Raw genomic sequence first — 22,645 nt, forward strand, 5'->3', positions numbered from 1 at the left:
AGGCTTCACCTTGAATGGGAATCTGTGGGGAGCTGGGTGGTTGTGACTCTGCCCATGGGATGCCTCAGAGGAGTCATCATCCTTGTTCCAGGCTTGACATCTCATTGTTTTTTGGGGTTTTTTTTTGCTGTCCCTGGACATCACGGACTCTTGAGCCTCCAACAGGTTAATGATGAGAGAGCCTCTCTCATGTGCTTTTGGTGTCATCACACGGTTGATTTACTGGGGAACGTCCTGCCAAGAAGACCGCGCATTTCTGATACCTGCGTTCCTTAGCTGTGGTGCAAGCATCCTGTTCAGTTACTTAAGCAGTTGTTTTCTTGTGCCCAAGTGTGGTTCAGCACCTCACTGTTGGAGAATACGTTTTTGGGGAGCTTATTTCAAATTATAGAAAAGTTTGCAAAAATATGAACAGTACAAAGAACACTCATAAAGCCTTTACCCGGATTGACCTGTTGGTATTTCTCACCATTTGCTTTTCATTTGTGTGTTCTCTCCCCGCCCGCATAGTGTATATACATAAAAATGATTATACATCCTGTGTTTTTCTGAACCATTTGAGAATGAGTTCATACATTGTAGCCCTTACTCCTAAATAGTTCAGTGCGTATTTCCTGAGAATAAGCATGTTTTCTAACGTAACAGTGCAGGCATCAGTCAGTAAGTTTAGCATTTACTTCAGTTTATCTAACAGACTGTCTATTCCCTGACTCTGTAAGTTGACTTATAATGTCTTTTATAGTGTCTCCCTCCAGTACTGGGATCAGGCATGCATTTAGTTCGGTCTCTGTGTTCCTTTAATCTGAAACATCTTCATAGTCTTTTCTTTTGTGAAATTATGTACTTGAAGAATGGAATCTGTTTTCTTTTTCTTTCTCTCTCTTTTTTTTTTTTTTACAAATTTTATTCATTTATTTATTTAATTGAAGTATAGTCAGTTAAAGTGTGTCAATTTCTGGTATACAGCACAATGTTCCAGTCATGCACATATATACATATATTCTTTTTCATTAAAGGTTATTACAAGATATTGAATGTAGCTCCCTGTGCTATACAGAAGAAATTTGTTTTTTTAAATCTATTTTTATATATAGTGGTTAACCTTTGCAAATCTTGAACGCCCACATTTATCCCTTCCCACCCCCTTTCTCCCGGTAACCATAAGATTGTTTACTATGTCTGCGAGTCTGTTTCTGTTTTGTAGATGAGTTCATTAGCGTCCTCTTTCTTCTTTCCTTTTTTTTAAGATTCCACATATGAGTGATATCATATGGTATTTTTCTTTCTCTTTCTGGCTCACTTCACTTAGAATGATGACCTCCAGGTCTGTCCACAGCATGGCAATTCTTAACCTTTTGAAGAAGTATTCCACCCACCAGCCTTTAAGATGCACTGCCCACGGTGGGAGGACCTGATTCTGATTTGATTTGCCCCTCACTAGGACTCCTAGACCCAGGCAGCGTTTCTCAACTGCTGTCTCGGAGCTTCAAAAAGAGGCGGATGCCCAAGCCCGCGTCCCCAGAGCTTCTGATCTGAGTGCCTGGGCTGGTGCCAGTTACCTGCATTTTTAAGGCACTCTGCAGGTGGTCTCATTTGTCCTAGAGGCTGAGAATTACTCTGCTTGGAAGCGGTTTCTACTTCTGATTCTTTTCTCTAAGGCTGCACTTAAAACCCTGTTTGATGTTGGGTTTGGTGTTCCCTCAAGGGAATTGGTTGCATGTTGAAAGAAATCTGATGTGATGTGGGGCTCGGAAGTCCTCAGCCTCTGGGCCTCCCGCTGTTGCGTGCGAGGGCGGAGGGGCGGGGGGTGAGGGGGTCCCTGGCCCTGGTCCATCACAGGTGTGGTCCTGAGGTTGCTGGAGGGTGGGAGGCAGTGGGGAAGAGCACTGGGCGCTGTCCAGGGTCCCACTCCCGAGCCCTCAAGTGCTGCACAGATCTGGAACTCTGCTCCACCTGTCAGCTGGTAATTTGGGGATGTGGCGGTGGGTCTCCTGTTCTCTGGGAGAAATGTTCTGTTACAGTTCTGCTATTGCATCCCGGGACCTAGCACCCTCTCGAAACCCTGTGCTTCTGCATCAGACCGTGAGATGCCAGGCGGGAAAAAGCTCAGGAAGACTGGTGGGTTTTTATAGCAGCTACTCAGGGAGTTAACAAAGGGATGCTGACATGTCCTGCAGCCACAGGCTGCCTCCGGGAACTTTCCCAGGAGAGGGGCCAGGTGAGAAGGTAGGACACCGAAGCCAAGTCAGAGTCCACCAAATTGACCTACGCTGCAGGGGGTGTGGGGGAGGCCCCTGGTGCTAAGTCCTTGATCAGAGGCAGGTGAATCAAGCTTGTCTTCACCTGGTCAACGAGGTGCCTTTTCATCTTCAGTCACATGTGGTCACTGGTCTTGTCACAGGAATGATGCCCGTGGTCACCAGGTTGTGTAAGCTTGGATGGAAAGCAGCTCCTGTCCTGTGAATTTATGGGTGGAGGAGAGAGCCTTGACTGGTCCACGCTCTCTCGGTGGTGCTGGGAAATGATGCACTGAAGGGCGGGCCTGAAGAAGAGAAAAGGGGACCACTTTCTGCATGGGTCTACATAATCTGCTTCACTCAGACGACTCCCCGTTTATTCCCTGCCGCAGCCCTGGGAAGTACTTCTTAATTCTTTAAGTACAGATGAGACATGGAGGCTCAGAGAGATAAAATAACTTGTCCAAGGGTGTAAGGATGGCTTGAGATGGATGGGGCTAGAATTAAAATTCCAAAGTCCACTTGGATGCTCCCCAGCCCCGCCCTGCTGTCTGTGGCTGGTCCCCGTGTCAGTGCTGCCATCGCTCTTGCTTCTGAATATCTTCTTTGTGGTTGAGCTGGGTAACAAGCTCTTGAAAACATAAAGAGATGCTTTATTGCTTTCTGTCACCCGCCATCCTGGAACAGGCTTTGAAAGAAGACAATATGGTGGTGAGGGTCCCTCCGTTTTCTCTGCTGAGTATTCTTAGATTAGGCTTCTTTTGATTTTAGGAGTAGGTGATGGGTTTTTGAATAAGCAATTAATTGTGCTCACTGGCAGTGAGTCTTCACGTCTAGAATTTGTAACATTAGCTTGAATTTTATAATGGCATAAGAACTTTCCTGGAGGAAACAGAGTATCGCCGTGTGATATAAAGCCAGCGTTAGTATAATAAATATTAATCCGAAGTTAACTGTTAGCCTAAGGTTTCTTTTAATTCAGGATCCAAGCTAAGTCTTACTCTGTTAAAAGGAAGAAAGAGAGAGGAAAACCCCTTTATTTCAGCTCAGTTTGAAGCAGTAATGTGAAAATCACCATGGACTTGCAAATAGGAGTGATATTAACTGTCTCCGTAACTTAATTACAAGGATGCCAAATACCACCTCCCGAGAGGCGCTTGGCTGTAAGTTTCCTGGTTTAGGGAACGCAGATTTCTCAAATGTTAGCTCCGGATGGTGATCATTTAGTTTGATGCTTATGTTTGATGGATGAAAAAAGCACAGAGGTGAGTGATCTTCCAAAAGTCGCAAGGCTGGTGGGTGGCAGACACGGCTTCTGATTTTGTCACCATACGTAGTGTTGCTTTTAGTTGGAATCTTTTTAAGAAACCGTTTAGCCAAGCCTATTAACGTAGCCAACTGTTAGGCTTGGCACAGCTTGTGTTTCTGTGTGTTACGTAATTGTAACTGAGTAATGCAGACGTACCCCAAAGCTGCGGGCTGCGTGGAGTGACAGGCGTCAGCGTTAGTCCTCTCGGACCCCAAGTAAGAGCAGGTGGCCAGCAGAACCTGGAAGCCTTGGAAAATTTCGTTCCAGTTGCTCAGTGATTGGCAATTGTAGTGAGGTGAACTGTACTTCTCTGTTAGGTTTTTATGCCTGCTTCTCGTTGTCAGAAAGGACTGAGAGTTTGGTAGCCTGATACATTCTGGGAAAAGGTCACTTAGCATGGAATCAAATGACCTTACTTTTATTTTAACGTTAGAGGCTGGTCAGATACTGTATATACACCATCATTTTGCATTGGGTTCAGTGCAGCTTAGAATTTTTTTTTTTTTTACTCTAAAGTATGTGTCCATGTCAGTATCTGCCCTCGTGGTCTGATCTGGCTTCTCCAAGTCCCCAAGGGTCCCAGCTGAGAAATCGTTTGAGGCATCGCGCGACGGTACCTGTGTATCAGTGTATTAGCTGAGATGCTTTCTACAAAAGATAGAAAACCCAGATCACACTGGCATAAGCAAAAAGGGGGACATATTGACTTATATAAATGCACAGGGGCAGCTGGCTTCTGGGATTCCTTGGTCCAGGGACTCAAATCTCTCAGCTCTGCGTTTCACGTTGGCTTCATTTTTAGGTAGTGGGAAACGTTACGTGTCTGTGGGTTTAATTCTAGCTGAAGGGTGAGCATCCTTCTCTCTTGGTAATCCCCGCAAATCCCAGGACAGATTCCCGCTGGCTGTGACTGGGGCGTGTGTCCATCTTTAACCTAATCCCCGTGTCTGGGGGTTTGAATTACCCAGTTGACCAGATGATGGTTGTGTGTGTCACTCCTGAAATTGGGTGATCTCCTTCACACACGAGCTGGAGAAAATGATGGTTTAGTAGATGCACCCAGGATTTTTAAATTAAGATCCCTCAACCTGGATGCTATAGTGTTGTTAATAGTCCAAGTCATCAGTGTTGATTTTTATCCCTTATATGGTTCTTCTGTTGGTTTCCCTGAGTCATCTGTGAAAACTTCAATCATGTTCTTCTATTAAGTTATCATTCACCAGGACAGTATCTAAAACCCCAGTAGCTGGGGGCATACAGTCGGTGGTAGTGTCCACTAACAGCACGGTCTTCTTGAGGAAGGTCTGAGTGACAGGACTCTTGTGTTTTCAAGCCTCAAAAGTCCCAGCTTTTCCAGGACTCCTTTGGGTAAGACAGATACTCAAACACAGCCTGGGCGAGTAGATTATTATCACAAAATTATCTTAAAAATGTTTTTTCTCCTTGTGTAATTACATTTCAGGCGTGCAGCCTGATAGTTCAGCCTCTGTATACACTGCAGAGTGATCACCTCCACAGATCTAATTACCATCCATCACCATGCAGTCGACCCCCTTCACCCATTTCACCCACCCCCAAACCCCCTTGCCTCACAAAATTATCTTTAAGCTTTTGCATCTGATTGCTTTTCCTGTTGACTAAGATGAATAACTTTCTAGGTTGTTGGAAAGATCAGAATATATTTCGGAAGTCTTTGAAATGATTATGAGTCCACCACTCTTTTTTTTTTAAAGTGTAAATCCCTTTAGAAGTCTTTTTTTTTTTTTAAAGGTCGTTGATGTGTAGGTGTTGGACAGCATTATGTAAGCTACAGGTGTACTCACCACTCTTAAATATCTTCACTAGCAGCTTTCTGTCTTCATGTTACATGATCAGCTTCACCACACGAGAATAATCACTCAGTTTTATTCTCTACATGATGGGCCTTGGGCTCCTAGAAAGCGAAATTTTGGATAGAAGTGTACTATTGATACGCAGTAGCTGATTTTTAAAATATTCATGTTAAGGGTTAAGGAAGCGCCAGACTTCAGTAAAAATCTTTTCACTTTATAGAGGAACTGACAGGTTTTTAAAACTAAAAAACAACAACAACAACAACAAAAAAACAGAAAAAGGAAAAGAATTTTTATGTCACAAGTGATATCTGACAGAATTCAGCCCCAAATGAATAAAACATTTTGACCTGGGGTCTTTAATAAGGCATTCTCTGACCTTTTATCCTTAGTTTCCCTTAATAGCTAAGTGGGTAAGAGAGGCTATCGAAATTCCGTGAGTGAAGTGTGAGAGTGTGAGTCAGACCTATGTTCTTTGTATCTGCCTTCACACCTCCTCCCCAGTACATGTCCCCTAATTGTGGTTGACGGAGCTTCTTGGATCTGTGGCTTGATGTCTTTAATCAGTTTCGGAAAACTCCTGGTGATTATTTCTGCAGTAGTGCTTCTTTTTTCTCCTCTTGGGATTCCAGCTGCATGTATGTTAGCTCCTTTATCCGTGTCTGGAGGCCACCTCAGCTCTTGTCTGTATTTTCATTCTTTTGTTCTCTCTGTGTTTCTATACGGGCATTTCTCCTGACGTCTCTTTTAAGCTAAAAAATCCTTCTACTGCTGTGTTGAATCTGCTGTTAAATCCATGTATTGGATTTTTAATTACAGTTATTATATTTCTATCTGATTCTTTTGCATAGATTCCTGGTAGCTGATAAAATTCAACATCTTTAATCTGTTCTCCTGCACACAGCAATTATAATTGTATTAAAATTCCTTTGTGACAACTGTAATATATTACCTCGATGTTACACCTAGAGTAGTATATGTTATCTATTCTTTCTCTTTGTTTTTGATCACTTGTTCTTGCTTCTTGTTGTGCTTTGTAATTTTTTATTAAGGACCTGTCTTTGTGTGTGAAAATTGTAGGGTCTTTGGAAGCTATTACCTTCCTCCAGAGAAGACAGTTTTTTTCCTGGTGGGCAGTAGAATAAAGCTCTTCATCTAAAGACTGTCAGCAGTTATGATGATTGGGGTGGAGTTCAGGCTGGTATGTTTCTGTTGACCTGACTCCTAAGGCATTTGGCAGTCAGCTTTGGAAAGGACCTCAGGAGGAACAGTGTGAGTGATGTGGTGGACGTGGGAGTCAGACCGAGGGACTGAGAGGTGAGAAAACAGAGACAGCCAGGAATGGTGCTCTTTGGGGAAGCTTGCCTATGTGGGGCTGGAGGGTGGCCCATGACATGGTTTTGAGTCAGTGTTCACACACACACACACACACACACACACACACACACATACACACACGAATGCAAGTTCCTAGATAGCACAGAGATGCTGCAGCCCCGTAGAACGGGAACTTGTCCTTTTGCCTGTTTATTAGAATATGGGGTGAGATACCCCCAAATGCAGTGATTAAATAACAGTTAATTTTTTTTCACTTCAAGTCCAGAGGTGGTGGTTCACCCTAAAAGCAAGAGACACTGGGAAAATAAATGCCTTCTGCTTTGAGACAGGAAGCCCATAGGGTGGATTTCCTAAGTACAGGAAGGGTGTACCCAGAGCCTGGGGCAGGACAAGGGTCCACTGTGTTGGCTGATGCTAAGTCCTCTCAGTGGCTGTGTGCTGGCCTAGCTCCCATAACAGGGCAGGCCTTTGGGGGAGACACTGTTAGGAGTTATGAGAAGTCAGTATTCTACGTGCCAGTGGCAGAGTGATTGGCGGGGGGAAGAGAGTCTCAGGACGGTGTCTGAAGCCTGCCTGCTGCCTCACGCCATGGGCATGCCTGGGCTGTGCAAGCCACCTGTGCTTGCCCCCAGAGGGCTGTGGCTGACCCGGACCCTGCACCAGCCCATTGGCATGACCGTGGCATGATGTTTTCCACTGTTGCATTCAGGGATCTTGCATGCCAGCTAGCCCTTTACTCTTGAATTGACTGTGGCAGAGGGCTGGGCTCACAGGATGCCCGTAGTTTTGGCCATTGGCCTCAAGTGCTCCAGGTTTGGGCGTCATCCTGGCCACCTCTGCTTTCCTTGTTACAGACACAGTCTTCACTCCAGCCTTGGCTCCAGGGTCTGACTCAAGTCAGACAGTCTTATTTGCCTGTCTATGCTTGTTCCCTGGCATGGGGACCTGATACCTCACCGATGCACCAGGGTGGTGGGAGGGGCTTGCTGACATCTTTTGTGCCCCGCCCCTACCTAGCCCCAGCAGTAGAGCTGGTATCCTGTTGAGAACAAATTATAAGTACTCCAAGGCCCGATACAGCCCTCCCAGTTGATTTCCTCCTCCTTGCCTCCCAGTACCCAAGGGGGTCAACAGCTACCAAGAGGAAAGCCTGACCTGCTGACCCACCCGCACCTGAAGACGATCCCCTGGGAGGCAGATGGAGCCCCACATCAGATTTGGAGTATTGATTATTACAAGGGACTGGGAAGTCTCACCTCTGATTTAAGATTGTTCTTTGACTTTGAGTGACTCTCCAAGAACGGACAGGAAGGACCTGACACCTTTCATCTGGAGCAAGGGAAGGCCCCCCTCCCTCTTCTAAAAGGACAGAGTGGGAGAAGCTGTGTAGAGTGGGAGAAGCTGTTCGCACTCTGTGGGAGTGCTTGTTCACCATGCTGCTTTCGCAGACGGTGTGTGTTCAGATGAAGGCGTGGGTAGGGGCTAATGTTGGGCTGCATAAGGAGATGCTGAACCAAGCTGACATCATCTTTTTCAAGTCTTGAGTCAAAGTAAAAACTCTGAGTGGCAGCCTTGGGAGTGTATGCTTTTAAGTGATCAGCTGCTGGGAATACAAACCCACTTTTTGTTCATTTCATCCTTTCTCCTCTGTGTATTTCTCATTTAATGTCATTTCCACAGGGCGTAACAGGTACAGTGTTGACACTGATTCCCTCGTATTGTCTTCTTTTCTAAATACAATTTTCGGGGCCATGACAGTTTGCTAGAGAAAGTACTCAATTATATCTGATTTCAGATTATTTATCTTAACTGGGACAGAGTGGAAAATAGCATCTTTTGTCTTTTATGAACATCCATGACAAACTTTAGTGTGAATTGTCATAAGTGACCCCGATTTATAAGACACTGAGTTGTGTCAGCATTTAATAGTCCTTCTGAAATGCCGCTTTCAGCATTTGCTGTCCAATTTCCTTCCTTGGGCAGAGAAACTGTACCTTGCAAATTGTCCACCCAAAGGGTAAGTTTATTTATTTGTAGTTGGGTAAATAGGATTAGTGTGAACTGTTAGAATGACATTATATTTGCTGGATTAAAACTTTAACTTTGTGAGTACTAAGGACACATACAGTAGTTCTTTCGCTGGCCAGAGAAGCTTTGGTCCGTGTGGGAGTGGCCTTAACCGTGCACAAGGCTAGTTTGCCAGAGGGACTCTTGAATCTTGTTTCTTAAAATGAAAGGAGCATGTGAAAGCATGATTACTGTTTTAAGGAAAAGTATTTACATTTTTGTTGTTGTTACTGATGGCTTTCCACTTGATTAGTAGACCTGACTGTTTTTAGTATTAAAAAAAAAGCACTTGAAGGGGAGAGGGTATAGCTCAGTGGTAGAGCGCATGCCTAGCATGCATGAGGTTCTGGGTTCAATCCCCAGTCCCTCCATTTAAATAAATAAATAAATAAGTAAATATGTAAATAAATAAGTAAATAAATAAACCTAATTACCTCGCCCCACCGAAAAAAAGAGCACTCGATGGTGAATGACGTTCTCTAGCCATTGAAAATACATGGTTACCATGTGACATATGATGCGGGTGTTTCCCGTTCATGTGAGAAGTTGGTGAAAGGGGAAAAAAATGAGATAAGGGCTTGTTTGTTGGTACAAACGTGGCAGGCAGTTTTCATCTAAATATTTTGAAATGAATCCAACTTATGTCTCTATGCTCCCCAGGAAACTTACAGTATCTTCTTAGAAATTCAGATTTATCATACAGTAGCTTTTCAGGGGGTTCTGGTAGCAAAAGGGCAAAGGTGTCTGTTCCATTTTGCTGATGGACTGTAAGTTTGCTCGGAAGCTCTGAAAACTCAGTGGCTGAGACAGCCCAGGCTGTTTCTCCACAGGCTTTGGCTGCGGAAGCTGAAATTAGCACCTTACTCTATGGCTTTTCAATAGAGGTTTGTTGTTGTTGTTCTTTTTTTCAAATATTGATTATTTTTTTGTTGGGAGTTACTTAAGCTGAAATTAACATCTTAGACTCTGTGGCTTTTCAATAGAATTTTTTTTTCAGGTATTTTCATCCGGAGTTACTTAACAACGACAGCTCCTTTATGTTTTGATCATTAACTTGAGATGTCTTTAGCACCTTTTTCCTGCACATGCTGTAAAAGACGCATTAGTCAGTGAGGAAGAGGTGGTTGACGGCGGCCCTTCCCCTGGTTCTGATTTCCGATTGCTGTCAACTCCCTGTGTCTTTTCACTGTAGACACACCAGGCTTCTATCAACAGCAATTCCCCAGCTTTGGTTTCTGGGATCCCCCGAATAACAGATCTTTACTGGGGACTGGCTCATGTAAGACAGAGGGTTTAGCCGATGAGTGTCTCATGCATATCGCGTGTAGGGCTTGAAGAGTCAGAGGCATTCTCTGCACACGCCTTGTTAAATGAGTAGGACCCTCAGGGGCAGTGGGAGCTGCTGCCTTCAGCCCCACGGGACCCTTCAATCAGGAAGCTGGAGGTGCTGCTCATTTCGGTGCTGGTCCTCATTACCCCTTGCTCTCTGTTGATGTCTGGATTTTGATTACGGCGTCTTTGAGATGTTAATGAGGAGCAAACTATAGAGACAGAACAGTTTATGTATCTGTAGAGAGAGAGTCCTGTTCCTTATTTGATTGGCTGAAGGGTCCTTTCAAGTGTTCAGGCATTCAAATTATAGCCAGCAGCAAAACTGTGTTTACAGAAGATCGCTTCTTCTTGTCATTAGAGTGATTAAAACAAATATTAAGCATTGATAAACAGCCAACATTTTTTCTCTTATTTACCTTTTTAATGACGTATAATTTATACTTCAGTACACAAATCCTAAGTGTACAGCTCAGTGAAGTTTTGTATATAAATGTACTTGCATACTCACCACACAGATCAAGATTTAGAACATGTCTGGCACCAAAGAAGCTCCCTGTCCACCCCCCCTCACACTTAATACTCCAGCCCTCAAAGATAACCATTCTTCTTATTTTTATTTTTTTAATTTTTTAATTGACATATAGTCAGTCAGAGTGTGTCGGTTTCTGGTGTACAGCATAGTAGTTCAGCCATACATGTACATACATATTTTCGTTTTCATATTCTTGTTCATTACAGGTTACTACAAGATACTGAATACAGTTCCCTGTGCTGTACAGAAGAAATTTGTTTTTTTATCTATTGATAACCACTCGTCTAACCTCTAGTCCAGCATATTGGATTAGTTTTGCCTGTTTTTGAGCTTCATGTAAGTGGCATCATAAGGTGTGCACTCCCTTTGAGTCTGGCTTCTTTTACCACGTGTAAGATTGATACAGGTTTGTTCTTTTTTGTTGCTGTGCAGTACTCGGTTGTATGGATATACCACAATTCATTTATCCATTTTTACTGTCAATGGACAATTTGTGTCCATCACACGATGGCTATTACCAATAAACCTTCTGGTGGGCATACCTGTTCTTGAATAACTGTGCCACAGAGAGTGTGTTTATGTTTAGAACACACCCACGAACAGTTTTCCAAATTGGTTGTGTCAGTGGACGCTCCCACCAGCAACGCAGGCAAGTTCCAGTTGCTCTGCATCTTTGTCAACACTTGCTTTTGTCAACAACAACTTTTATCATTGAAAAAAAAATGGTGGCTCTAATTTAAAAGTACAGTTTGTATATCTCCAGAACTCAGTTACTTGTTTTTAAATGAATTTTTAATTCCCCAAGTGATATTACTGAGTACCTACTGGGTTCAGAAGGCTTTACTGTGCTGTAGGGTCGGTAAGAGAATAAAATGTAACCCCGCTTTCAAGGGTTTACCGCATTCCACGAGGGTGCTATAGAGATCAGGCCATCTGCAAGTCAGGAGATGATAAAGTGTCCCAGTCAGTAGTCTCTCAAACACATCTTGACAGCAGGACGGTGTCCTCACCTACATTGTCAAGTGCATTATATGTGTGTCTCTGGCATCTTTTCACTTTCCCTTTAGCACTGTAATGTCAGCTTTTTACTTTCCAGCATCCCTCACTGTGCCAACCCATCTGGCTAATGGTAGCACTATGTACCCTGGCTCTGTCTCTTGAAAAGTATTCTGTCTTTCTCCTCTGCATTGTCAGAATTGGTTCCCCCAAATCTTGCTTACGAGTCAGGCAAATTACATTTCGTGTTAAAATTGGATAATGGCTCATATGTTACTTCCTTCAAGAAGTATTTTTCTTTTGAAAGTGGGTTCCAGGAGACATAATGTCTTAGCTCGAAGGAATTTAACCATTGATGTAAGGAGTGTTGATATTTTCAGGCTAATGGAGAATTTTGAGATGTCTGCTTTATAAATATCACATTAAGGGAAGCTGTCCATTCCACCTACATTTAAAGGTAGCTCTAACAGGGGAATGACTGAAAAATAATGCAAAAATTTCAAGTAATTCCCATGCAAGGATGAATTGACCCCCAATATATATCCATTGGTTTGGACCATTTATTCTAAATGGATTGGGTTAGAATAGATGGCATAGAATCTCAGGTGTGTTGAAAGTTTATATACACCCATAAAATGCCATTTTAGATCTTATATTCCAACAGACTTTCCTTTATACTCATTATAAAGTTAAAGGACTTACAGTCTTTGTTTTTCGGAGTTAATATAGTACATAGTGTGGAAATTCACATGTTTCTTCGATGTTTGTTTAAAACATAGGCTAATGATAAGAATTCTGGTCCACCATCAGAATCTTCATTGCACCTGTCTGACCTGAATTTTTATGTAACACATCAAGATACCTTGAGATTTCAAAAAGCAGCCTTTAAATGAGAAGTTATCATAATTTTATCCAATTTATTTTTGTTGCATTTGTTGTGACTAAGACCTATGCACACACTTGAGTTACTTTTGGAAGGCTCAGTAAAGTTGACAATTTTCCTGGCATAGGTTTTGCACATCTTTTGTTAAACCCATTTCCAGATATTTTATATTTTTGATAATATAGTCAATGGTATCTTTTAAATATTTCATTTTCTAACACTTTGTGCTGGTATATGGAAATACAATTTATTTTTCCGTATTGAATTTTGTATCTCTTAAACTTAAAACTCTTAAAACTCTCATATTAATTCTAATATTTATCCATGTTTTCTTTTGGGTTTCCTACACATGCAATCACACATCAGTAAATAATGACAACTTTATCACTTCTTTCCATTCCTTACAATTTTTATTTCTTTTTCTTGCCTTACTGCATAGGCTCAGATCTTGAGTACCATGTTGAAGGGAAGTGGTGGTGGTAAGGCATCCTTCTCTCATCCCTGGTCCTGAGGGGAAAACTTTTATCATTTCACCAGTAGGTCTGATGCTTGTTGTATGGTTTTGTAAATACCCATCATCAGATTAAACAGGTTGCCTCCTGTTCTCGGTTAAGAGTTTTTACCTTGATTGGATGATGAGCTGTATCCCACTCGTTGTCTCTGTCTCTGTCTCCTTGTCACACTGTCTCTTTGATGGGAAGATGGCAGCAGTGACCCACGCTCATTAAGACGTGATCTTTAGATTGTTTATCACCGATTAGATCCTTTATCGCTCTTTCTTGGCTGATAGATGCTGGAAGAATTGGTGTTGACAGTCACCTTTACACCTCCTTTTTTGTGCTGGTTCTGAGTAGGGACTGGCTCATAGCCTCACAGTACATTCTGGGATTTTGTTTTGTCATTTTCCCCCCATCACACCTAGGCTAGAGTCCTTTCAGTGGAAATAATCTGTGCCCCAGCCCTGTATTTTGCCATTAGCCCTAAGGTGACTGAGTGCATTGAATCAGAGGAAACTGGAGGAAGAAAGCAGAGCCCAGGTGAACTGGGAGTATCGCCCTCATCCTTCTGTGGGCAGCACATCACTGTTGAGATACCTGGGGTCCCCTGGCTCTCACAGGGCAAGGGCCTCTCCTCCATGAGCCCTTGTGTTCCCTTCCCAAGATTGAGGGTTGGTACTAAATTCTTCTCCAGGGCTATTATAACTCTAAGGCTCTTTGAAGCTTTGAAAGATTATCTGTCAGCATCTTTTTTCTCATTATCGCCACAACCCCGAGGGAGTCAAAAATTTAATCTTGTATTTTAGGAGGGGAAACTACCTTACAGAGGCCAAGTGAGTGGCTTCAAATCATGATGCAAATGGAGCACTATATTCTAGATCTGTCCTGCGAAAAGGAAATGGAATATGTTTAAATTATACTTGCTTAAAATATATATTTTGAAGAAGTTTATTTACTTCGAAGCAAAAACTTTATTCTGATAGCTGTCAAATTTTTTGTGCCTCACTCTTCAGTGTCTAGCACAGATGTAATGATCAATTAAGTGTTTACTTTCTGGTGGCTATTGTAACAAATGTTGTAAAATGACCATAGGCTGGGAGGCTTAAAACAATAGAAATGTCTTTTCTCGCAATCTGGAGGCTAGAAGTCTAAAATTGAAGGGTTGGAAGTGCTGTGCCCCCTCTGTGGGCTCTAGGGGAGAACCCCTTCCTTGCCTCTTCCAATGTCTTTTTTTTTTTTTTCTTGGTGAAAGTACTGGGAGTTGAACCCAGAACTTAATGCATGCTAAGCCCGTACTCTACCACTGAGCTATACCCTCTCCCCTCCCTTCTTGCCTCTTGTAGCATTTATTGTTGGCTTTTGGCCACATCCCTCCAGTGTCTGCTTCTGTGGTCACACCTCCTCCTCCCCTCTGTGTCAGAACTCCCTCTGCCTCTCTCTTAAAAGGATGCGTGGGATCACATTTAGGGCTGAACCAGATAATTCAGGATAAGCATCTTTTTTCAAGATCACGACCTTCATCACATTTTTTACCATGTAAGGCAATACTCACTCTTAGCCGTGCGAGGCAATAGTCATAGGTTCCAGGATGTGGATGTATCTCTTTGGAGACCACTATTCTACCCACTAAATGTAGCAGCTTTTTTTTTTTTTTTTTTTGATGATGATGATGATTTTCTCAATATAACTAGTAATGGGCATTAGATCAGCCTTGATTTAAAAAAAATTTAGTTAAAAAGTTTTAAAGTTATGCTCCATTTATAGTTATAAAGTGTTCACTTTATTTCCCTTGTAAAATATATCCTTTTGACTTATTTTATACCTAATAGCTTGTATCTCTTAATCCCCTAGCCCTGTCTTGCCCTTCCCCTTTTCTCTCTTGCCACTGGTAACCACCAGTTTGCTCTCCATTTCTGGGAGTCTGCTTCTTTTTTTGTTACATTTGTTTAATTTTTTAAATCAGCCTTGAATTTCTTTCATGTATGAATAGAGGTGCTTCTACTTTTGGTACCCGAAAAAACGGAGCTGGAGAAAATAATATGTGAATATGTCACCTATTTACCCTTTAGACTTCCTGTTTATTTCCACTAAAGTTGGTCATTAGAGACCTTGAGTTTGAAAGATATCTCTAACAGCCTGATTATATGAATGAATGTCATCCATGGAGTGAAAGACTTAATTTAAAAAATATACATGATGTTGAAGAATGTAAGGAAATAGTCATGCTGCAATGCCCGGAGAGGTGATAGTTTATGCCAGAGAAAATTGCAGGGACACATTATTTTAAGTGTACTCACTCTGGGAGTCAGACAGACCGGTAGTTTTTTTTTTTTTGGTATGATGTTTGTCAATTTGAGAACTTTCCTGAAAGATGAATTTTAGTCTTTAAAGTAATAATTCTCTAGCTATAGGATAGGAAAAAGGATATTTTCAGTAAGGATGACTGTAACATTTATAGTTTGGCTAAATTTGTAATACGGTGATTTTCAGTGAGACTTGGTAGGTGGAGGTGACCTGGATTATGTTCACTTGCTTTATGACTCATTCATTCAACAGATATTTACCGAACCTGGTGTGTGCCAGGCACTGTCCTAGCAGCTTGGGAAGCTGTGATGAACAGCATGCATAAGGATTTCGCTTTCCTGGAGTTCGTGTTCTAGTGGGGAGAACAGACAATAAAGAAACAAGAGAAATTCAGAGAATGTTAAATGCTCTGCAGACAGCTGAAGGGAGATTCAGTTCAGAGTGACCAGCGGCTTCTTGATTGGGTGATTGGAGAAGACCTCTATAAGGAGGTGATACCTAAGATGAAGCAGGGCTGGACAGGAAGGAGGGAGCCTTGTGGGTGGGCTGGGTAGGGGCAAAAACCTGCAAGGCAGTTGGAAGAGCTCCTGCAAAGACCCTGAGGTGGAGAATGAGTTTGACATATTTGAGGAACCAAAAAATGAGCAGAGTGAGGGGTTTATGGGAGGAAATGAGGGTAGAAAGAGAATTAGGGGCGGTCATCTGGTTTTGTCGTTCTCAGCTCTTAGAAACATCTGCAGGAACTTAAAAAGAACTCACCTGGATCTCGTGCCAGGCAGATTAAATCGGAATCTCCGAGGGTGGAACCTGGCATTCATTTTTCTTGCTGTTGTTTTGTTTTGTTTTGTTCCCAAGGTGATATCGGTGAGTATTGAACAGTATTTTCCCACTTTTTACTATCTGGGATCCTTTGGTCCAAGATGGCTCTTAGAAATTACTGTATGATCAGTAGTTAATTAGAACTTACGGTCAAAATGAAATTGTCTTTCTTACCACTTCGAGTTGATTTAATTCCAGCCCAAAGCAAGGCATCTTTGACTGACTTATTACATGCACCTCGTGGGCTGAAGTTCGGTTTGTGTTGGACGGTTTGTGATAGCCCACGAGGTCGCAGTACTGTCTGGGGGGAGGGTCCCTGGAGGTGTGGGGACTCTCCAGGGGTACCTGTGGGGTTCAGATATAGTCCCGTGATTGTTTTTTTTCTGTTTCTAATAAGGTACAGCTAAGTTTTAAGCTAAATGTGATTAATGCAAGATCAACAGTTTTGATTCCCTTGGTTTATTGCTTTTTTCAAGTTTTGGTGTATTTTTAATAAATGCTAATTCATAGTTGCAAAGAAATTCTAATCTAATCTGAAACCAGCATGGTAATTCAGGGTTTTGAAAAGGGAAGGAATTTTATTTGAAAACCAGCGGAATGTCAGTGGAGTCCTTTAACAGAAGGAATGACATTATGAGCTTTATGTTTTTACAAGGTCTCTCTGTCTCCTTTGTGGAGAAGGGGTTGGAGGAGAGCAGGGGAGAGCAGGGAGCCGCCGGGAGGGTGGGGCCCCAGGTAGTGCCGACAGGACTGCCTACGGATCGCACGTGGGGGAGAAAGAAGGACATCACAGTCGGCCCTAGCTTTTCAGTCTGAGCCACCAGCTGGATGGTAGCTCCAAGCTCAGAACGGAGCAGCCCAAGGGAGGAGCGTGTTTGAGGAGGGAAATCGAGAGTTTGGCTGTGGACACGTTTAGTGAAACAGATACTTCAGCTGAAGTTTAAGCCAAGTCTCCTAGGTGCGCAGAGCACAGAGGGATCCACTCAGGATTGGGACTGTCCTGAATGGGGACGGTCCCAGCAGAAGGAATGTGATTTGGAGCAGGAGGTGTTTGGTGAGTAGAGGGGCAGAAACGCACCTTCCAGATTTCAGAAAGAGTTGGTGCTGAGTCATTGGGAGGGGACAGCAGAGTGGGTGGGGGGAGCTGCGTGAGTGGGTGGGGCAGCGTGCATGGGCTGCGTGGGCGGAGAGCTACATGGGAGAGGGCTGCGTGTGTGGGCGGGGGAACGTGCGTGGGGGGCAGCGCATCGAGGGCAGCGTTGGGGGTAAGAGGCTGGAGCGCCGCCTGAGCCCCGTAAGTGTCATGCAAGGAGGCCCGGCAGCCTCTGGGGGCCCCTGGAGTCTGCGCACAGCTGCTTGGAGGGTCTGAGCCCGCCTGCAGTTGGGAGGCCTGGTCGGTGACCTGACGGAGACTGAGGCAGGAAGAGCGCCTCGGAGGCTGCTGTGGGGCGTGGGCGTGAGTGCCCAGAGATGAGGACTTGAGTAGGGCGGCGGCTGTGGGAACCCCGGAGAGCAGGTGGGTTAAAGGATGTCGACCGTGACGTGGAAGGATGTAGGTGGACGGTGGATTTTCACCGAGTTGAAGCCTCCAAAGGTGAAAACTCAAGTCATCTGTGACTCGCCAGCTGCTTCTGTAGCTGAAGATGATTTTTGTCTCTTTTGTTTCTAAGTTAGGATTACTCTGCATACAAGGGGACTTCAAAATAATTTATTTTGTCTGATCCTTAAGAATTGGTACAAAATGAGTAAGCCAGAGTCGGCCTAATTAGAGAATATTTTTAATTAATTTACTTTAACTGGAGGGACTGGTTATTGAACCCAGGACCTTGTGCATGCTAATAAGCACTGCTTTACCACTGAGCTATACTTCTCCCCCTAAACATACTTCAGATGACCACAAATGATTTTCCAGAGTTGAAGACTGAGTGAAGTGTCTCAGAGCCAAGCTCCGTTTGATCCAGCTCCTCATTGTGCGGGGGAAGGCAGCGGGCCTGGCAGGATGGTTGGGTGGGATAGGGCAGAGCCCAGAGAGGGGCTGCAGCAGGCTCTCCGTGCACCCTCATCATCGGGTAGGGAGGCCCCAGCCTGGAGGAGGATGGAGGACAGGGGGCTGTGAAGACACTCTAGGGATCAGGAGAGAGAAATGAGGGCTCTGGGGCCTCGTGCTGGAATCGTGGGCCCTCACCAGCCCGTCTGGCCCTACCAGGGGTCAGGTCCCCTTGCCTCTTTGGCCCCTGCGGGTGCAGACCGGTAGCTTCCACTGGCCTTCCGACCCCCCTCTCGGACCCCTGTAAGAAGATATAGTTTCACAGCATTCCTTCCGCCCTGGGCCTTGGGATGGTTTCTAGTAATTGGGCCGTGGGGTCTCATGTATTCTCTCTCGTGCCCCCCGCCCTCCTCAACTTCTCTAATCGCGTGCGAAGGACCCAGGCTTGCACATGTGTCCTGATGGGTGGACCCCAGCTCGGCAGGCTGGATCAGCTCCCGCAGCCAATGACCTCAGTGCTCGGGCGTGGATGTTTTCTGTGGTGGAGGGCACACCAGGGCAGAGCCCAGGGCCTGCGAGAAGAGGGCCGAGTCTCCCCTGTTACTTTTAGTCTATTTCTTATCATCCTTTTGTCTTCCTGTGCTTGTTTATGATAACGAAACATTTATCCAGGAGCTCCAGATCAAGCTCTAGAGTTTACAGATTTATTTTCAGTGATTTTCGTTGTAGAGTATAACAGATGTATAAAACCGTTCGTAGGCCATAAGTATATAGCTTAATGAATAGGTTGAAGAGAAGACCTGTATAACCCAAGCACTGGCAGCCTCCTTGCAGCCTGCCTTGGGCCCCCCCATCACACCCTGTCCTCCTCCCCAGGTGACCATCTGCATTTTATGATAATAATTTTCGTGCTTTAAAAACCCATTTCTCCTCTCTTTAAGTAATATCATTTGCCTTTTCCTGCTTGGGGATCGTGCGTACATGGGGTCAGACCACTTCTCTGTGTCTTTCTTCTTTGCTCTACACCAGGTTTGTAAGATGCATGTGTTTTGTTGTGTGGAGCTCTAGTGTGGTAAATTTCACTGGCCTGTAGTATTTCATTGACTGAAAATGACATTGTATTTATCCACCTCTTGGTGGTGTTAACAGTTTGGGGAGTACAGCTGATGCAGCTGGGAATATTCTGTGCCCGTGTTCCAGGGGTACACTAGCTTGACGTTCTGTTAGCGGAGAAGTCAAGTTTGGGGTCTCTTCACCTCTACTCTGTTCCAGAAGGTCGTCTGACTTTGCCAACACTTAGTATTATTGTCAACCCATTTTTTTGTTTTTGATAAATGAAGAGTGTGTATTCATATCTCTTTGTGGGTATTTTTTTCTTTTTTTTTCACAGTTCCTTTTTTTCAGTTTTTTTTTTTTTTTTTTTAAGAGGGAGAGGTAATTGGGTTTATTTATTTATTTACTTAATAGAGGTACTGGGGATTGAACCCAGGACCCCGTGCATGCTAAGCATGCCCTCTGTCTCTGAGCTGTGCCCTCCCCTGTCTTTGTGGGTTTTCTTTGCTTTTCTCTGTTACAAGGAAGTTGATGAATTTTTTCCTGTATTTACGACCACATGGATTTCCTCCTCCATGGAGTGGATCGTTTTTCTGTTGTGTTGTCTGTCTCTTCTGAATTGTTTGCAGAATCCCTTGTATGTTCTGGGCCCTCTTGTTCCCTATGTTCTCCATGTGGCTAGTCTCTTCTCCTGCTCAGCCATGAGTTTCCCATGGTGTTTCTTGGTAAATGGAAAATTTTAATTTTGATGTAGTGACACTTACAAATGATTTCCTTTATGGTTTGTGTTTTTTGTGCCTTGTTTAAGACATCCTTTCCTACCTGAAGGAAAGGAGGATGAAGGATTTCATCTGTTAAATTCTGTATTTAATGTACTTTCTGTAATAAACTTAATTGAATTTAATGTATTTTTCTGTTTTATTTTCTGTATTTAGCCTTTCAAATTTAGGTCCAAAGTTCATCTGACAGTAATTTTTATGTGTGATGTGAGGCAAATTGACGTCTTCTCTGTGGACATGTAATCACTGCAAAGACTCTTCTTTCTACTTGTATGTTTTATCACATGTCACTATGAGTGTGAGTCTGTTCTCTTGATCTATTTCATGCCTATAACAACACTGGTTTACTTTGTGAAAAAATCTTGATATCTGAGAGCATTCTTCTTCAAGAGAGTCTTGACTCGTCCAGATCCTTTGCATTGCCGTTTAAAATGTATAGAATCAACTTAGTGAAGTTCCATACCCTCAAATCAAGTTTTGGGATTTTGAGTGGGATTGCACTGAATCTGCAAGTTAATCTGAAGAAAATGGACATTTTATAATATCCAGTCCTTCTCTATTTAAGTCTTGTTAAACATCTTAATAAAGTTCTGTAGTTTTCCTTTAGAAATCTTACGTATCCTTTGTTAGGTTTATTTCAAGGCACTTAAGTACTTTTTTTACGCTGTTGCAAATGTTACCATTTTAGATTTGATTTTCTGCTTGCTGTTTGTATTGAAATTTGATTGGTTTTTCCGCAGTGCTAGTTGATTTTCCTAAATTGTTAAACTCTCCAGACAGCTTATCCGTAAATGCCTTTGGATAGTCTACAAACATAATACAGCTTTGTTTCTTTCTTTCCAGTCCTTATACCATTTATTTCCTTGTTCACGTTGCACTGACTGGGCTCCACTGACTGTTGACCGGAAGTGCTGATGGTGGACAATCCTTGTCCTGTCACTTGTTTTGTGGGGAAATTTTCTGCATTTAACCATTATGTATGTTGTTTGCCATAGCATTTTGGGGGAAGTAAAAAATAAAGAGGAAGGAAGTGATCTTCTATTTCTACTTTTCTAAGGGTTTTAAATCATGAATATTGAATTTTACTAAATATATTTTCTGCATTTGTTGAGCGGATTATAGATCTTTCTGCTTTAGACTGTTAATGTGAGAAATTAAATTCTCGATTTCAGCATGTTAAACCAACTTAGTACTTGCGATAAAATCAATTTGATATTTTATTTATTAGTGAATTCAATTTGCTGACATTTTGAGTAGGGCTTTTTGTATCTGTTCATGAGAGATTAGTTTGTGATTTTTCCTTTTTCATACCAGCTACCATCTTTGTTGTTAAAATAAGGCCTTGACATATTTAATTTCATTCTGAGGAATAAAAATCAAGCTTTTTGATGTGAAAGGCACCATTGCACTGAAATAGAACTATTTACCCATGCATGTAGTTCAAGGAATATCAAATATTTGGAACTGATTTCCCTTGGAAAATTTCAGACCATGTTCAGAATGTTTCAGGTTGGCTAATAATGAGAAAATTCCTTTATAGAAATTGTTTCACGGTAAAAAGAGTTCTCCTCAAAATATTTTTGCAAAAATGTTGTTGACATGTACATAATGGCCTCATCCTTTGATAAACCAATTTTTAAAAGATAATTAGACTTGGGAGGGAGGGTATAGTTCAGTGGAAGAGTGCATGTTTAGCATGCACGAGGTCCTGGGTTCAATCCCCAGTATCTCCGTTAAATAAAAATAAATAAACCTAATTACTCCCCCATCCCAAAAAAGATAATTAGACTTAAAACTTGCCTATGATTCCGTTTCAGTCTCTAAACTAAATGTCAGTGTGGAAAGAGCTTTTCTTGTCTTGGATAACCTGTGACAGTAACGATTTGAGTACTGAGTCAATAATTGGTGTATTTTCCTAAAATAGTTTTTGGAAGGAAAAGACGAGTGTTGTAAGTTTAAAAAGTAAAATCTAGATAAAAGCCACGTGATGTAAAAGATACAATTTTGATTGATGTTAATTAACTTTCCAGGCCCTATGTATCTTTTTCCTGTATTGACCTATTCTTTGCGAGGGTGTTCAGACACCACCTGGAAACCTCGACAGTATAACTTGCTCAGCTCTGGGGACCCCTGGACCTTAATTGTAAAAGAATCCACGTGTCTGAGGTAGTGTTGGGAAGGACAAGGTCCAGGTAACCAGCCTGAGAAAAGTGTTCATCCCTCGCAAGACTGGCTGGGTGGGTGCACATACACATGTAAACTGACACTGCTGACAGCTGAAACTAATTGGGTACCTTAAAGAACCACGAATCCATAAAGAATGAAAGTTAAAGTGTGCTAAGAGGTTGTTTTAGTGAACATGTGGGCTGTTAATATCATTTGCAGCAAACTTGATACAACTAACCCAGTGGTAGTTTCCCTGATGTGGTGCTAAGCTGATTAGGGAAATGTTAGCGTTTCAGAATAAGAGGAGACATTAGCAACCATGCAATGTGATTTCCTCAACCCAGATGTGAGACTAGTGAGGTGCTGAAGATCAGAAAGATATTTATTATTAGAGCTGGGAATTAATTAATTAGTTAACTAATTAATTAATTAATTCCTTCCTTCCTTTATTCTGCACACATTTATGGAGAACCTTCTGTGAGGGAGAAATTGTTCTCCGTGCTGGGGGTATGGT

General features: G+C 42.7%; 1 protein-coding gene across 4 annotated transcripts in view; it reads left to right on the forward strand.

The window, feature by feature from the left end:
• Positions 1-22,645, forward strand: part of CSGALNACT1 (chondroitin sulfate N-acetylgalactosaminyltransferase 1) — a 257,088-nt gene that overhangs the window by 128,009 nt on the left and 106,434 nt on the right. Inside the window, exon 1 of one of the 4 annotated variants that reach the window (XM_032468714.1) lies at positions 17,641-17,662. The exons of the other annotated variants lie outside the window; for them this stretch is intronic. The gene's annotated coding sequence lies outside the window, so the exon portion shown is untranslated. Of the gene's footprint in view, positions 1-17,640; positions 17,663-22,645 lie in introns of those variants that run through there. 4 annotated transcript variants of the gene reach the window in all.

This window comes from Camelus ferus, chromosome 26 (genome assembly GCF_009834535.1).
Source record: "Camelus ferus isolate YT-003-E chromosome 26, BCGSAC_Cfer_1.0, whole genome shotgun sequence".
Lineage (NCBI taxonomy): Eukaryota > Metazoa > Chordata > Mammalia > Artiodactyla > Camelidae > Camelus > Camelus ferus.